The sequence below is a fragment of the Pezoporus occidentalis genome, unplaced genomic scaffold (assembly GCF_034315485.1).
Source record: "Pezoporus occidentalis ecotype Australia unplaced genomic scaffold, CSIRO_AGI_Poc_V1 ctg113, whole genome shotgun sequence".
Lineage (NCBI taxonomy): Eukaryota > Metazoa > Chordata > Aves > Psittaciformes > Psittacidae > Pezoporus > Pezoporus occidentalis.
Genome location: NW_026912918.1, coordinates 1,864,750 through 1,877,610, shown reverse-complemented (window position 1 = coordinate 1,877,610; position 12,861 = coordinate 1,864,750). Strand labels below are relative to the sequence as shown.

The 12,861-nt window shown below is 40.5% G+C and overlaps 1 long non-coding RNA gene across 1 annotated transcript in view; it reads left to right on the top strand.

Annotated features, from left to right (window-relative positions):
• The window catches only part of LOC134171631 (uncharacterized), a 186,763-nt gene that overhangs the window by 127,417 nt on the left and 46,485 nt on the right, over positions 1–12,861 (top strand). The window contains exon 2 of the long non-coding RNA XR_009967693.1: positions 12,349–12,519. This is a non-coding gene — a long non-coding RNA (uncharacterized LOC134171631). The remainder of the gene's footprint in view (positions 1–12,348; positions 12,520–12,861) is intronic.

Below are 12,861 nucleotides of genomic sequence, written 5' to 3'. Positions count from 1 at the left end.
CTGGTACAGTTCAGGACTAAACCTGCTAAGAATGGAGGCATTTTTCCCTGTGCAGCTTGAACACAGAAGAATTGCTGGTGCAAGTGAAAATAGCAGGGAAGTTTCCAGGAAGCTTCTGTTGGATTAGGCAGGAGGTTAATGGCTGAAGGAAAACAAACCCAGGAGTGACTCTATGGACTTTGCTGCAATGGTTTTGGCCTGTTCTTCCTAGCAAACTTCAGTATGTGTGAGTGAGAGAATCCCTGGGGTTGGCTTTCTGGGTTGTCAAGGTCCTCAAAGAGTAAGACATGTCAAGACAGGCTAAGGTTTACATCCCAGAGAACAAAGAGTTTGATACCAGAGTGTCACTTTTTATGAACTCTGTGCAAGGCTGTTGACAGGTAGTGTCAGATCAGCAAATGTGTGCAGACTCCTGGGGAGCAGTTTGAGGTGATGTGGGAAGGAAGGACTTGTAGGGAGTAGCTTTGCAGAATGATTTGATAGGAAATATTTGGGAGGTCTGTAGCAGATAAACTTGATTTTCCCTGGAGAAATGAATGAGCTGTGTTGAAAGTTGCCCCTTTTTGTAATGAAATCAAGCCCTTGTTCTGTGTAGTTCCGCCTCTCCTATTTGAAATACACACAGAAATGTAGACCGTCCTGCAAAATTTAGATAATTAAAGTATCTGTTAAGAATGCTAGTGATGCTCCCCAATGGAAAGAAATAGCACAACTAGGGGATCCCTAACTGAATTAGTATTTGAGTTTGGTATTGAACATACTGTTTTAGTACTGTGGAAATGATTGATAGAGAAGTAACTGAGACTGACAAGCTGATTTTTATCTTGTTGATTGCTGCTTTCTCCCCTCAGCTGATACTGTATTCATTGAATGTTTCTAGAACAGCTCAGGACAATAAATAATACGTAATATACATAAATAATCCTCCATTGTTTCCAATTGATTAAATTGATTTTTGAACTGGACTTCTACTGCAAAGCAAGCCTTACTATTTAAAATGTGAAGTATTGCCATGAAGGTAACACATACGATGCAAGGGCTGGATCCCCTAAATCGGTATTTCCTGTTGAGAAGTCTTTCATTGCAGATGACATTGAGATAGTGTATCATGCTGAGCTATGGTAACAGTTATAAAGAGGTTGTATTATTGAAGCCTGTTTTCATCATAGAGTCCTATTGGATCATAGCACTTTAAAGTCTTTCAGCTGCTGTATCTCAGAAGATTTTGATCTTAGGGAAGGGATTTGGTGTGATAAGTTTAGCAAAGAATGAAAAATGCTGGAAGACTTCTGAGCAGCAAGTAATGAGTTTAACAAGGGTCTTGTTGTAATTTGAAGGATTTATCCTGTCTACAGGACCTCAGGCCACAAAATCTTTTGTTTTCCAGTTTATAGCCTGTGTCACTTACTGTCCTAAGTCAAGATGTGATGATCTGCCCTTAAAACTGGGTTCTTTATGGTGGTGAAGCTTTTCCTTCCCTTGAGGAGTCACTTCCTCCAAGGATGTAACCGAAGTGCGGGGTGGTCTGCTGAACTGAGTGTTGCATGGATGCAAAGGTCTGTGAGAAGGTGCAGAATGGTGTGTTTGTTTTCCTGTCTTAGACAAGAGAAGAGAGAAGATAAAGGAAATAAAGGCAATGGACAGTTCAGGATGTCTCATCCTTTGGAGATTGTTTAATTATTAATCTGTGCCATTTTGGTTAGTCTGACAGCAAAAACATTGATTGTCAGATGTAGCTTTGAGATAGGAATGAAAGTCATGCCTGGAAGGCTTAACACTCTCCAGAGAAGGCAGTAAACTTTCCCATGGTGGAGAAACCTGTGTTCTTTCAACTGCTGCTTGGGAAATGCTTTTGGAAGACAGCATCTGGGCTCACTCATTTGGGGTTGACTCAATCTTGTTTGCTTTTTAACAGCAAAGAGCCCATAAATCTAAACCTTGTTCCTCATCCCCTGCATGTGCTGTGAGCCAGCACGTGTGCCTGAGAACACTTTTCCAAAGAACTGGAACTTGGGAAATGAAGGTACAGTAACCATGGGTATGCAGGGCAACATGCTTCAGCTCCTTTGGCAAGACCACCATGGGTATTAGGTAGGAATGCTGGTACAGATGGCCTCAGTTACCAAACAAAGTGAGAGGAGCTGCCAGGATTCCTAATTGGAAAATGGTAGCTGTATTCATGTGACACACTTGCCATGCAACAGCCCAGAGGGTGCCCTGGGGAGCCCTGGTGTAGGTAGCGTGTCTCTCCATGTAAACTGCCAATCAAGGAGACATAACTGAGTCTGCAGAATCCTTTTCTAACTTTGACTAAATCCTGAACCTCTCTTTCTTTTCCCTCTGATATCCAAGAGGATATGTCTCAGTGTACCTAAAGTTTGTGTATTGTCAGAAGGAAGTTTCTGTACTTTGAAGTCTTTTTCTGTGCCATGTAGGCTTGCATCATTTGAGATCATTAGCCATATTCATGAGGAAATATTGTATTAGTAAACATAGTCGGCAGCTGTTTTTTCCAGATTAATATACACAGAGAAGTCTATTACTTTTTTGATGGCCTGATTGATTTTATTTTTTTTTTTCCCCCAAAGGAACCAGCCCTTTTCTTTATGGGAAAACCTGTGTAATTATTAGAGTTCCATAGAAATGGATGTAATGATCTCTGAAGTGTAATAGAAAATTACAAGCTTCCTGTGGGGCTTTTAACTGTATGACAGCAAAGATACAGTGGGAGCTGCAGTGGGGGTTGGATGCTTCTATAACCCACCCTGTGCTATCTGTGCCTGTTCCTTTCAGAGTGGAAGAGGAGAGAACAGACTCCTGTAGCTGCTCAGCTGACACCTTTGCTGTTTTTCCTTCACCCCCTTTCTTAGAGTGCTTTTGTGAGAGAGGGGCTATTGCTTGTAGCAGATGGCAACACATCAGATTTCACCTGGAGCTTTGAGGTGCTTTTTCAAATCACCCTGTACTGTGCATGCTCAGCTCCAACAAAGATTGTCCTTAAATGGCAGCTATAAACAATCCTTTTCCTCTGGTGAATTTGTATATAGTGGGTCTGAGCAAATCTGTGGCTAGAACAGGTCTACAGCCAAGGATGTGGGCTTATCTGGGGAGGAGGCTGCATTTGCCTCCTCAGGGGACAGCTCAGTGGCTGCTCAGACTTCCAGAGCTTTTTGACGGATACGTTTTCTGAGATTTATAATCTATTCATTTCCCAAACTTTCCATAGCAAGTTGAGACTAACTGGCTTTTGCCGGTTTTGAGATGTTCCCTTTCACCTGTGTGCTGTGTGTCCCTCTGGATTCTTCGTCTTATTTGCAGACAGTTAATGATATCTAACAGGCTGCAGTTTTGGCAGAGACAAGGTGTTTAGCTGTCCTGTAAGACAGCACCTCTCTGAATGCCTCCATGTAGCCCTGATTTGTATCCGAAACATCCACAATCTTTTGCTGTAGATTTTTACTTCTTAGAGATGCTTTCAGTGTGAATTCTTTAAAAGCAACCCACAATCTTTCACCTGTGTTCTCTGTTCTTCACTGCAGCCGTCTCCCATACTGGTAAAATATTTCTGTTGCCAGGGCAGGGTAGAGAGGATCAAGACTTCTTAATTTAATGACTCCCTTCACTAGGAGTATGTATTTGCCAGTTACTACACTATCACTAAAAGAGCAATTTTACTCTTGAACACTTTTGTGAACAAAAATATCTAAAATGTGATTGTACCACAGCTGTAGTGTGGCTTAGGTCGTGCAGCTGTTGCAAATGCAGATGTGACCATGATGTGGAGATACCAGCTCAGCTGAGCAGTGTGTTGGGTGATAACCACATGAAATAGTGGGACAATAAGCTGTCTCATTTTAGGTCTGGAGGGGGACACTACAGCACTATACATGAACTCTTCAAATAATAGCATAGTTGGGGGTATTTAATTGTTGGATTGTAGGTATATAAGTACTACTGTATGTTCAGCTGGTGAGGGGGACAGCTAGTCCTGCATTTCCTTGGTAAAGCTCTAATCTGGCCAAATGTTGACTATAAAGCATAACTTTTCAGATTGCTGTGGGTGAATAGCCCCAATTCACTTAGATAAGTAACCAAGTAAAACAAAAAATAAAATGAGAGCATGAAGAACATTCTTTACTGGATACAAGACCAGGGCAGTAGGTGTTTTATTGCGATTGTTTGCCTGAGGTAAAAAATGGAGTGCAGTCAGTGGTCTGTGTATCCTGAACCAATACTTAGCTGCCATCTTCTTCTGAGATGGCAGTGGTTTAATAATCACAACTCATACCAGCAACCTGGAAAGGAGGAATACATCACAGTGATTAAAGAAAACTAAACAAGATGTTGACATGTCCTCTTCAAGAAAAAATTGTCATCATCTTAAGTCCAAGTGTGAAAGCCTTTCACTTGTCATTATTAAAATGAAATATTGTGTCAAAGCAGCAACAATGGAAACCTGTTTTTACCCTTGCTGATGTTTGTCTTCCTGAAGGCATTAACTTTGACATGCAGCAGTACAACAGCCCTATGTTAAACCTGAAGATGGGGTAAACTCTGAAAGCTGGATTGTCTTGTCTCTTTATAGAAGATCAGCAAGTTGTGTTGCTGCATTGTAACTTATCCGTTAGAAAAGGTCTTACGAAAGAAAAAGCCTTGTGGTTTGTGACAGGAGTGAATAATAGTGCAGTTTATAGGGTATCACACTTTCTTCTGTGTTTCCTAGAGCACCGATTGCCAGTCTTCTCATTTGGTTTGTTTGAGTAAGCGTTTTTTCATGTTCATACTTCCTGCTGTTAATGATTTTCCCAATACTGTTGCATCTTCCCTCCAGAACATTTCCTCCAGCTTGAAGGCTTTTGCTATGCACAGCCAAAGAGGTTGTCTCAGGCCTGTTATGCTGGGGAGAAGAAAATCAGCAGGGCATCACATTGGTAAATGTTGCCTTAACCTTCCACTGTACCCCTCATTTGAAAGTCTTTCTCCCAGCTTCAAGTCCAAACCATTTGAAATCAAAACTTAAGTATTAAAAGATACACGGGTACCACTTAGATCTCTGAATTGGACACATGATCAGCATAGTTTTATTTTTTCCTTGAATCTTACATCAAATGGTTATTTACATCAAAGTGTCTGTGCACTTTTACAGATCCCTATGCTTTGCAAAAATATGGATAAGAGGAGCTGCTGGGCCATGAGAAATGCAACTGTGAGTCTCTGAGTTTGAGCAAGATGCTGTGGCAGGTGAGGTGCTGAAAATAAGTGTAGGAGCCACAGAGGAAATAGAAGAAAGCAACCCAATGTTGTTGAGTGCTTAGCTATTGAATTTCAAAGTAGCAACGTGTCTGGCTTTACCCCTTCTGTTAATCCCTTACAGTAATTTAGAACTGGGCTCAAATCTGTCACAATTTCAATCTGTCATTCTGTGTTCAAAGGTTGAGTTTTTTCATTTCAAAAAGTAAACAAATTATAAAATGAACTTTTTTCTTTTTTTTTTTTTCCTATTTTTCAGCTTCAATATTTAAAACAGATTTTGGAATTTGAAGGTGTTACAATTATGGTGGATAGTACCAACAGAAATATGCTGATTTAGATTAATGAATCTGCTCTTCTGAAGTGTATATGTTATTCTTGCATACATGTTCCCCTTTTGTAAACAAACACAATCACAATTCCTTTAAAAGGAATATGATGAGTGCCTTGTATGAATGCTATGTCCTGAATAGCTTTTTCTGTGTTAAAGTGATGCAGTTGTATCTTGTTGATTTCTGTCTTTTTTACTCCAGAAGGATTGGCTCCAGCATTGCTTTCAAGAGCAAAGATGCTATGGTAGTTGGCTGAAAAGATCTCTGTGGCAGACATTGTAAATCTGTTTTGTGTTCTGCCCTTTTTCATGCTGTTCCACCAGCATGGACTGTCTTAAATAAAAAATCTTCACTTCCATGATGCAGTGTTAATGAAAGCCTGATGAAGCTAAATGAGATCCCGTTTTTTGTTAGGTTTTGGATTACATCAGTTGTTCTCAAAATACGGAACTGACACAACTGACTGTTTCTGATTTCTGGTGAAGCTAGCAAGTTTTGTTATATGGGAGAGTTGTTTCCTCTTGTGATTTGTTTAAATCTTCTCCATAAATCATTTTAGCCTCTGTTCCCTTCATAAATTCACTGTCTTCTGCCTTAGTCTCATATTTCTTTTAAAAAGACCAAGGCTGACCTTCTCCCAGGTGCTATTTCAGGTATCAGTCTCACTTCCCAGTCTGAGCCTTGCAATGCACAATGAAGAGTCAGAAGATGAAGAAGTTCCATTCCTCACTTACCATCCAGGGGGCTAAGTCTCTCTTAAGTGTTAAGTGAAAGAAAGTCAATGACATCTGTCTGTTAATTAAAGCAGACAGTTGGAGTTGGATATACCCACAAGACTTTATTATAATAGAGGCAGCCTGAAGAAGTGGTATCAGCAGACTCATTAGTAACCATAGAAAGAAGGTGTTAATTAGGGAATGTGTGATCCTACCATCAGAATAATTTGGGGGAAAAAAAAGGTGGATAATATGGAGATGAGCTGTCAGTGATATAATATATCATAATAATCGTGCACGTTGCACTGGCATTAATGGCAGTGGCATAGCAGGGTGGAATGCCGGTTAATTCACATTACTGTCAAGTCAGGCAGTTAAACCCCTAAAAACTAAATGAAGAAGTCTAATTGCCTGTTCAGAATCAAATAACATTCACTTTATTACCAAATTCCACCATTAACAGCCTGGAAAACCACTTGTGGCTGATGAGAGAAGGGACGTAAGGATTGTTGAATGTAAGGAGAGGACCAGCTGTCTGCGGATTGGGCACAAGTAGCAGTACTTGGGACAGCAGCACTGTAGAAGTGCAGGGCTCTGGAGAGCAGTTGTTCCAGGAAAATACACACATACTGTCATTGTGCTGGAGACCCTAAAAGCAGAAGTTAGCTGCAGGTTGAATACAAGCAGCAACTTTATGGTGTTATAAAGTGGTTTCCTCAGGGATTTGGAATGGAAAGAAAGCAATGAAACTTGGTGTGAGAAGGGTGAAGATCATGTGTGAGACTAAGCTGCAGAGATTAGATGTGATGTGATCAGGAGCTTTCATGATCTAAAGATGTAGGTCTGAAGATTGTAGGTCTTTTGTCTGGATACAAAGCAGAACTTTTCACCACCATATATCTTGCCTTTGTGCTTTTTGTGACTCAGAGTTAATGAAAAACTTTTCTTTTAAGTGGCTCAGAAAAATGGTAGAGTCGGAGTTCTTGATAGAGATTTCCTGCAAAGAAAACATTGGCTGTCCTCAGAAACACATTTCAGCAGTATGTTTTGATGGGCCATTTTTCTTAAGTATCCGTCATGATACCCCAGCCATAGATGGTTTTATTTCCTCACTGGAGCTGCCAGTCCTTGACATGACTTCTGGTGAGCTGACAGTGTTATACACTAACATGTAGACAATGCTGACCTGCTGTTATGGCCGTCTTTGGTATTAGTGCTTTAGTTCAAGCGACAGGTACCTGTTGCTGGAAATTGGTTACCCAGTTTGGGTGTCACTGTGAGCAGTCATGTTCAGACTGGATGTATGAAATAGTGACCAACCAGCATGAACATGTAGGTTGAAGATTTTAAAACCAAAGCCCAGTGGATCCAAACCATTCCATGATTTACGCTGGGTTCAATAGAAAGTATTTCTTTCACATATTTCAATATGGTGGTATGGTGTTTGCATTTTCTAAACAGGCTTCTCGTGACATCTCCATATATTTTTGCTAGTGATAGAAAATCTTCCTCCTCAGTCTTTACACATCAAAGGGTCCAAAGGTCTGGTCTGGTATTTGGCCAGAGGCACTGGTGATAGATGGTGTAGACACATTGCAGCAAGGATCTTGTCCATTTTCTGGCCGCATGGGACATGTTCTTCATGCTGGGGTGGCATCCTGCTGTTATCAATCATTCTTACATTGCAGGGCCAGTAACTTCTGCCAAAGAAACTCTTCTGTAAAAAAAAATCCCACAGCTGATTGCTGTTCTCCAGTTTTTCTGCTTTTTTTGTCTTGTAGCAAAAATTTAAGCAGCTTTTTTGTAATTACACATTTCCCCCCCTCACTTCCACAATATGCTCTTTAAAACCAAAATTTAATCTTACTTAGGCTGCTTCTGAAAAGGAAAAGCAGAGTTGGGTTAATGCAATGGAAGAGCAAAGCTATATTCCTCCAGAGATAATTACTTTGAAGATAATTACAGCTGAAAAAAAAAGGCTGTCAAAACTCTTTCACTTATTTTTCATGAGATTTTTTTTTTTTTTAAAAGCGTCTCTTCTCAGCAGATACAAGTTCTGGCTTTGCTTGCACCAGACTTCAAACTCAAAACAAGTTGGACTCTGCTCATCTTGTCCTCTCCCTGGGAGGCGGGCAGCACCAGGCGCCTCAGATAACAATATAGGAAATCCTGCAATAGGCAGGAGTGGAATAATCTTGCCCAAGGAGAGATTTTTTTACTAACTTTTAAATATTTAGAGTTTGAATCAGAAAGTAGCTTCACAGCATATGTCAACCTATGCTGATGGAACGAACTGCTAATTTCTATCCTTGAGAACTGAGCCCCTGATCTTTACCGCCAGGTAAAGGCATTCAGCTCAGCTAAAAACACCAGCCAGCTTGAAATCAGATTCTCTCTGTAGGTCTTTCAGGATGTGGGTGTATAGTCTGTGATCCTCTTAACCTTCACTAATCTTCTTTACAAAAGCATGTTCTGAGGTGGTTTCCCTTTAATGCCGTTCAGTTCCGCTGCTTATATACTGTTAGTCTTACTGCCAAATGAAGTACCTTAGTCAAGCAAGTGCTACTTCAAATCAGAGCCGGTGTCCCAGGGTAATTCAGTGATTTCCTTCTGGGCAATGTGAAGCCATTAGCAGGTTCATGCCATTTTACCCTTATTTAATTACATCCCAAGGAGAGGACTGAGATGGCAGGATAGCTGAAGGCTGAGGTGACCCAGTAAGGACTCCAGGCATGAAGGCTTCTTTTTAATATTTCATGCAAAATCCTTGCAGCAGCCTACAGCAAAAGGGGCTTCAATTTCACTCAATACACACATGCAGTGGCTTCTATTCATTGCCATGGAAATATTAATTTCTGAGGCTATCATACAGAATCATCAAATGTGTATTAGGTTTTTGAGGTCCAGCAACTCTTTGCAGACTAGGTGGTTGAGCCAGATAGAGATATGATGCTGAGACCTCCCTTATTTCCTTTGGGCAGGTTCAATGGCAGTGTTGCTGCAAACAAAACAGTGTTTGTGTCTGGGGTGGTTAATGAAACCCACAATCATAACAAAATAAAGTCCGCTGTTCTGTGAAGGCATATGTTTTGTCTCAAGACCTCCATGCATGTGAGTGGTTGGAGTGCTCTGTTAGCATGGTGCTGTCGTGGTGCTGCCAAGCGTATGCCTGGTGTGACAGTGCTGCAGGGCTGTGGTGCCAGGAGCTGACCTCTCTGTGCAGGGAGCCCTCCAGGCCTCCCCCAGGCAAACATCAGGGAGACATTATTTCTTCTCCCGTCTGCACCCTTGCTCAGGGCCTATGACTGGTTTTCCCCTTCCTTGGAGAGGAAAGCGCCTTCTGGAGGACTATTGTGGAGAATAGGCTGAGAGAGTTGGGCTTGTTCAGCCTGGAGAAGTCTCAGGGGAGGCCTTAGATTCCAGTGCCTAAATGGGGCTACAGGAAATGTGGAGAGGGGCTTTTCATAGGGGCATGGGGGAAGAAAGGGAATTGCTTTAAACTGAAAGAGGGTAGATTTAAATTAGATACTAAGTTCTTTACTGTGAGAGTGGTGTACACTTGTACAGGTTGCCCAAAGAAGCTGTGGCTGACCCATCCCTGGCAGTGGCCAAGGACTGGTTGGATGGGACTTGGAGCAACCTGGTCTAGTGCGAGGTGTCCCTGCCCATCCATGGCAGTGGGTTGGAACTAGATGAGGCTGATCTGGTGAATGTGGAAGCTGAACTGTGGAAATGCAGCTTTGCTACTAGTGCTTATTTAGATCCTGTGATAATCTCTTCTTACACATAGTACAGCATTTTTTAATTTTTATACGTATGTGACATATATATATGACATATATTTTTATATGTCACTTTTGCACTTTAAAAAAAGGGCTGTTGCAATAATGGGATACTTAATAGAAGCAGCGTGACAGAGACGGGGAGAAAGGCAAATAGTTGGAAAGCAAGTTGAGTATTAAAACTCAGGGTTCACATCAAGGTCTGCGCCTTTCATTTCAGCTACAAGTTCTGCTTACGAATCAATGTTCTCAAGAAATTTAAGAGTCTGCAAAGCCAGAAGTCATTTTCTCTAGCGAGGAGCTTTAGTAAAGAAATTAGAATGCATTCATAGCTAGAGAGAGACTTCATCAGTGAGTTTACATCTGGCATTGCAGAACTGAGATCAAGACATTGGATAAGTCAGACTTGCAGCGTCTTGAGCTTCTAGGGCTTTTCACAGATCTGTCTCTAGTCCAGTGTGAGTGTGTTAGTGAAATCTGACTGTCTGGAAGTGAATTCTCAGCATACATGCCCATTTGGTTTGTACAGCTGGCCAGCTCAAACTGAAGCTCTTTGCAATGTCATAACACCATTTTTATTTGATCACTTAATCCTTGCTTTTCTTAAACTGATACACTGAAAGCACACCCAGAGGCTTGTTCCATGAGTAGAGGTGACAGAATATTCCTGTTTTCTCTGGTATTTAATGGTTTTTTATCTTTAATATTTTTGTTAGAAATGCCTATGAACAAATTTGAGCAGTTAACCTACAATAAAGTATCTTTGACTTTTCTCACCTATTTAAAAAACAAGTTCTGAAACTTTCTTTTGAACAGATACGTGCTAGGGTTTGGTTTTTAAAGGGATGTAGAACAATTTCATAGTTACCTTTGCATGTTATTTAAAATATAATTCTTTCAAAGTGAAGAAGCAAAACATTTCAAGAACATGTAGTTTTGTAATCAGGAACTTTGCAACCCATGGTGTCTTACATTGAACACTCAGACTAGAAACTGAGAAAGCAAATGACAGCTTTTAAACACAGACCTTTCCTTGCTTAGGAATTGAAATTTGGTTTATCTTAGAAAAGGTCATTCATTTCTTTAGACTAAGTGTTCGTTGTTAATGAACACATCGGTTTCTAAAGAAAGATTACCTCTTGTTATTTCTGGAATATAAAAATGTAGCCCTGGAGAACAGATTAAGCTTATTTACAGCTGATGCCAGCTTTGTAGGCTGTGGGCATAGTCTTGCTCTCACTGAATTCAGTAGCAAAATCCTCATGTATTTCACTGTGTGAATAGATATTAATTGTACATAACCTTTTATTTTAGTGGTCAAAGATAATAAAGGTGATACTGTTTTATGCCATTTTTGCAAAGTCCTTTTCTTGCTGCCATTACTATAGCAGGTACTCTGAAGGAGTCTGCAATGATGTCTTGGGGAAGGTGTGATTGTAGGGTTCTTTTTCAATGTGCTGTAGCCCAAGACTTTGGTGGGAGCAGTTTTGATTACGTCTAAATAGCCATCAGTGACTGGCAGTCAACTGGCTTCACTTTTCACGTGGCTGCACACACCCCTGGATGTGTGTTCATTAGAAACACAGGAATTAAATAGAAAGTAACAAAACAGTATGCAGAAATTACAAGTGCTTGATATTTCTCCCATTAGAGTAAAGATAATGAGAGAAAATTAGCAAATAGAACTGTAATCACAGGTAAAAAAAAAAACAAAAAACAACAACCCAGAGATAGTTTGGACTGTTTCTATTTCTGTTGTAAATAGCTTAGGTGACTGAGTGCTTTAAAGTGTAATTAACATTTTCTCCTGATAAGCTTCATACTGTTTTTCTCCTCTTATTTTCTTTTGCCTTTTATTTTCTCAGCTTATTTTTCCTCTAGCATCCCAGCAGAGAAAAGTAACTAGTAGCTGCTAAATTAACACTCACAGATGGGCAATTCAGCAGAACTTCATCCTCTCCTGTCTAATTAATGATCCATAAACTTCCACAGGTCCTTCCAGTGTTTCTTTGGTAAAGATTGTCTTTAAAACCTATGGAAGTTTGAACTTCCATAGTTTTGAACTTCACTTTGAACAAGGGGAGAATGAAGTGAAACTACATCTATTTAGGGTGGGATTAAGAAGGAAGGAGGATTAATAGCATATGTGCTTTGGAGTTCCTTTTTGATAAAGAGAGCCAATCCTACATCAGCTTCTGTGGAAAGTTTCCTTTGCTAGACTGATTCAGATCTCACTGGGGCTAATCAGAGTACTTCTTTTGTTTTCAGTGGCCTATGGGTCTGATTCGGGGACCAAGTTCTGTCTTGAAATTGCTGGAAATGGAAGGAACGGTGGCACTTCAACATCACTGTCAGGCACAAAGAGCTGGTGAATGTGCAGATCAGAAGCTGTCACCTTCAGGACCATGTATCTGCATTATAAAAGAGACCAAAAGGTGAGTCTAGCTGATGACTCTATAGAGTACCTGTAGTAACTGCAGTACCTGTAGACAGGGATGTGAACCACACAGGAATGGAAAACTACACAGAGTCTTAGGTTTGTTTTGGTTTATTTATTTTATTTTATATTTAGTCATTGCTGGTAAGACACAAAAATGGAACTGGAAAGAGAAGTGTAGCATTTGGCATTCTTGAAAAGTTCTGTTGGCATATCTGCTCTCTGGCTACCTTACTCCCTGGGATGTGGGCTTGAAAGGCTGAATGGCTATTAGGGATGCTCCTTTTGCTGAGTGTCTGATTGAGTTCGGTCACAAGCCTTTGATAAATAATGCTTGTACAGTC